This window comes from Ciconia boyciana, unplaced genomic scaffold, assembly GCF_034638445.1.
Source record: "Ciconia boyciana unplaced genomic scaffold, ASM3463844v1 HiC_scaffold_210, whole genome shotgun sequence".
Lineage (NCBI taxonomy): Eukaryota > Metazoa > Chordata > Aves > Ciconiiformes > Ciconiidae > Ciconia > Ciconia boyciana.
The window spans coordinates 543-5,000 of record NW_027328578.1 but is presented as its reverse complement, the minus strand read 5'-3'; the positions used below and the strand labels follow the sequence as shown (position 1 = coordinate 5,000).

At 49.2% G+C, this 4,458-nt stretch overlaps 1 long non-coding RNA gene across 1 annotated transcript; it reads right to left on the bottom strand.

The window, feature by feature from the left end:
• Window positions 1-132: 132 nt before the first annotated feature.
• On the bottom strand, window positions 133-3,340 carry LOC140646087 (uncharacterized). The gene is made up of 3 exons (XR_012040317.1): window positions 3,282-3,340; window positions 2,714-2,844; window positions 133-336 (listed from the first exon to the last, which is right to left on the bottom strand). It is a non-coding gene; the product is annotated as an uncharacterized lncRNA (long non-coding RNA).
• Window positions 3,341-4,458: the final 1,118 nt, after the last annotated feature.

Here is a 4,458-nt window from a genome sequence, read left to right as displayed (position 1 = left end):
TGCCACCAAGCTGGCACCAGCCTGGCAGACTTTATTGTACAGCCCAAAGCCGAGGTTGGCCTCTAAACAAGAAAACATGTGAAAGCACCCTTACAGGATGCCGGTCTGGTGGTGTCCATGATAGCTCTCACAGCCTCCCATGTAATAGACAGCTCCCCTGTCCGGGACCATGTTTGGCATGTCCCAGGCCCTCCCCGCACCCATGCTGAAAATCAAACAGAACAATTAAGGACTCTGCTTCATCGCCTCAGTCTCCAAAAGAAGCTTCCTTCCTCTGCTGACGGTCGACACGGATATCCTCGTGCTGTTCCTTGAATGCGGCCTGGCCTTGGGTGCCTGTACCACCAAAGGAAGCGAAAAAGATCATGCTCTTGTAACGTGCTCCATCGTCCTCTTGTTCTTCAAGAAAACAAAAGAAAGCTACCTTCCCCATTGCTACGTAACAGAAGTTTGTGCAAGGGACAGCTGAGCCCATCCCCAGAAACTGAAAACTCTGCTATGACCCTGCTTTGCCTTTTGGCGACAGCGCCCGCCATCCGTGTGCCCCAAACAGGCGAGGTCCTGTTCGGGCTGGCATCCGGCACAAACAGGCAACGTCCCCTGCGGGCTGGCGTCCGCCACAAACAGGCGACATCCCCTGCGGGCTGAACAGAGTCAACTGAACAGAGTCTTCAGAAGAACTTAGTTGTGCATTCAGCTTACAAGTAAATCCCACCCAAGCAATGCTAGGGGGCATGCTGGCATAGAAAGGAATTCATGAGTTCATTTAGTATTTCCAGTGGAACATTCCATAGCTTGTAAAAACAGCCTTCAAGTCTTTTTCCCTGTTGCACCAACAACGCTTATTTTAGTTCTGCTTAAGGGGTCCCCTACAACTACTTACTACAGCATGTGTGGCTCCACTATCAATTAAAAAAATCTGTTCTTTCATTCCCCAGCTTGACTGGAACCAGAGGATCGTCTGGGGAAACTTTAATAGATTCCTCCGGCCCCCTTCAGTCCAACCCAATCTCCGTCACGACTCCAACGGCTTCTTCTGTCTCTCTTTCCCGAGATGACTCAGACGGCGCGGTCAATCTTTTTTCCAACGGCCCTCTCGCTTACGATTTGCACGCCGATTCATTCCCAGGGGAATGTCATAACCATTTCTACTATTATTTCTACAGCCCCTTCCTCGCCCACAAAATTCACCTCGTCTATTTTCTCTCCCTTTTTCTCGGTCTTCTGTCAAGGCAGCCAACAAAGAAGCTTGCGGCGTTACTCGTCCCCGCTTCTCCTTCTCCTCTGTTTCCTCCCGACTATTACGTACCTTATACGCGACTGACGAGAACCGCGAGATTGTCATGCCATCCTCGCCCTCTACCTTTTGTAATCTCTTTCTTATATCTGCTGCCGCTTGACCAACAAACAGCGTGTTCAATAACTGTAAATTGCTATCATCTTCCGGATCGAGATCTGTCCATTTTCGAGCTACTTCACACAATCTCTCAGAGAAGGCTGACGGGGTTTCCTTATCCCCCTGCCTTACTTCAGATAGTTTAGATAAATTCTTAGCCTTTGCACTCCATGTTGAATCCCATACGCACTTAACTTTGGATATTCCTTTACCCTCTGTAATCCCTCACGCTTGTGTTTGTTCCCACTCCAGATCCTCTTTCGGGAGGTACATAATGGTATTAGGCACCCCCCACACACACACACACACATTGTTGGACCAGTCCCTCTCTAGCCTTCTCTAAAATTGTTCTCCTCTCCTCAGGGGTAAACAAATATTCTAGGAGAGCCTGTACATCTCCCCAGTTAGGATTATGACTCGTGATTAACAGTACTATACATTCCCTCTGGATTGTTTCGACAGGACCTGACTGCCCGTTGCAGTTTAATAAATCAGAAGCAGTAAAAGGTACGTGTACGGATACCGCTCTTCCTTCAGGCCCTAGAGCCTGGCTGAGGGGAGCTTGAACTATCGGTTTCTGTCCCCTTGTTCTTTTAGAGACAGCACTCACAACTCCATTATCGCTTGAGCTATCAGATTCCGGCTGTTTTGGAGGAGCTACCAACAGCTGAATATCCTCTTCCGAATTTTCCCATTCAATACAACAAGGTTTTCCCTTTTTCTCTTTTAACGCATATATTCCAACCTGATGTTTAGAATCCACTAAACCACCTTTCTTCTTAATATCCCAATCGCGTCTTAACGAAAAAAACATATCCACATAAGGCATTTCATCCCATTTTTCCGTTCTCCGACAAAACAACGTTCATTCCGATATAGCGTTATATCTCAAGGATCCATTCTCAGGCCATTTTTCACCATCTTCCAATCGAGATCGTGGCCACCGTTGATTACAATATCGTTTTAGCCGATTCTTAGTGGTGGGATCTCCCCCAAATTTATTGCAATGCTTTAGGATGCATCCTAGAGGAGAGCAAAGGGGTGCCTCCTGGGAAGCAGCAGCGCCCATAGCGGTACCGAAAAACCCAGCATTTCTACACAAACCAGAACGAGGGACGTCTCCCTCTGTTGAACAGGACGGCATGTAGAAACAAACAGAACTATCCTACTGCCACGTATCTTTCCTGGTGCGTCTTATGCAGAGCCCAGAACAGAACAGAGGGTGCCTGCTTCCCGAGAGGTCTTGCCCCTACCCCCCTTTTCTCCTATCCCCCCAAAATACCTCTTTTCACTAGCATTGCACCGTTGTGTCGCCACCGCCCGACTGCAGGAGAGGAGCTGAAGGAGTCCCCGGTCGACAGGTCGGTGCGCGCCGGAGTCCGCTCAGGCCTCTTCTCCCCGTCAGACGCGGCAAGACAAACCGGGCGAGGCTGTCGGCTCGGTCCCATCTGGGGTGCCAAAACCGTTATCCCACAAGCGTGAGGTCGTTTGCCCGGTGTGCGAGACGCCAATATACACACAGGGCAGAGGTATGTTTATTTCATGTCTGCGCAGAGATGGGCGCTAGGCAGTAGCTCCACAAAGTTAGCACAGAGTTCGGTCATACAAGTACAGTATTTATCCAGTCTAGCTATGCATATGCATAAGTAATCACACAAAGCAGTTTTCTATCGGTCTACATTTCTCTTATTTCAACTTAAAGCTACAGCGCTGCTTTAACACGCTGCGCACGCTGAGCGGTGAGGGCTCTCTGCTTGGGCCGGGCTCTCCAGCTCGAGGGGTGTGGCTTTTAGGATTATAACGAGGATAGTTTGCGGGAGGGTGCTTCTTATCACGTTCCTACGAGTTGTTTCGGATGGTTCCCAAACCATTTTAATTAGCTTACCTATTTCTTCAGGATGTGCTTCTCTCCCAAGGACAGTAATTCTCGTTTAGACGTTCCGCTTTGCAGCCTGCATCCTCCTTATCGGCTTTACCTAAGCCCTGGCCTTCCACCAGCTCCTGGTAGACGACGCTGTTAGACTACAACACGACCGTTCTTTGACGCCAGTCAGCGGGATCGGAATTAGGAACAGAAAGAACAGGACAAGCTAAACACCCACACGAGCCTCACATCCCTCAGAAATGATTAAAAAACCCCAAACGACCCCCATTTTAGATTGCATTGCCTTAGGGACTGCCTCCTTCAAGTGCCCGGGCGGAGCGGTGGAATCAGTCACAGAATTCACTTGCCTGCCAGGAGACAGCCCTTGTCCTCGCAAGGCAAATTTTTCAAAACAGCGTGCTATTTTCCCATTTTATCAACTACAGCGGGCTTGCCCTACCAGCACGAGTTGAGGACGTTTTCCTGTGGGTTCATTTGACACGACATTAAGTTTTTAGCAGGCGCAAGCGACCAAGCACGAGATAGAAAGTAAGCCAAGATACCGGCTGCCGTACAAAATTTGTTCAAGATTGTGCCTGCGGGAATCACACAAAGCCCACGATGACTGAACAAGTATGTCGGAGGCCCCCCGGCAAACAGTGCCGACGTTTCGCGAAGCTCTTTTCCTGTCAAGAAAAGGACCTTTTAGACGGTATCTCTGTTGGAATTCAGGCTGCTTCCTACTCATTCTGGCAAGTTCGCTTTCACTGAGATCTTCAACCACCAAGCAACCTTTGTAATTCTTGCTCTCTGCCTACGGGGAATTTCAGCAAATCAGAACACTACTTCAAGCAAAATTCCGGGTCTGTTTCACGCAAATCAAATATCTAAGCCGTGGACAGGTGTCTGTAGAAAGACGATGACTTTAAAAGATAAAGGGAAGTAGAGTACTCACTTTTCTGAAATGTCTTCCAGTCGTTCCATCGATTTAGCAGCCCGACCCAGCCGTCGAAATTCCGGAGCAACAGAGAGAGCGGTCGCACATCCACGCCGTTCTCCCCTAGCCACAGAGCCTTCCGCTTTGCCCATTCCTGCCAACAGCCAGAGCATCGGCGCCGTAGCACCTTCGGAATAACGCACCTCCCACAGCTACGCACCTTTACAAAAGAACCGAGCAGTCTGTAAACAAACATTGCAA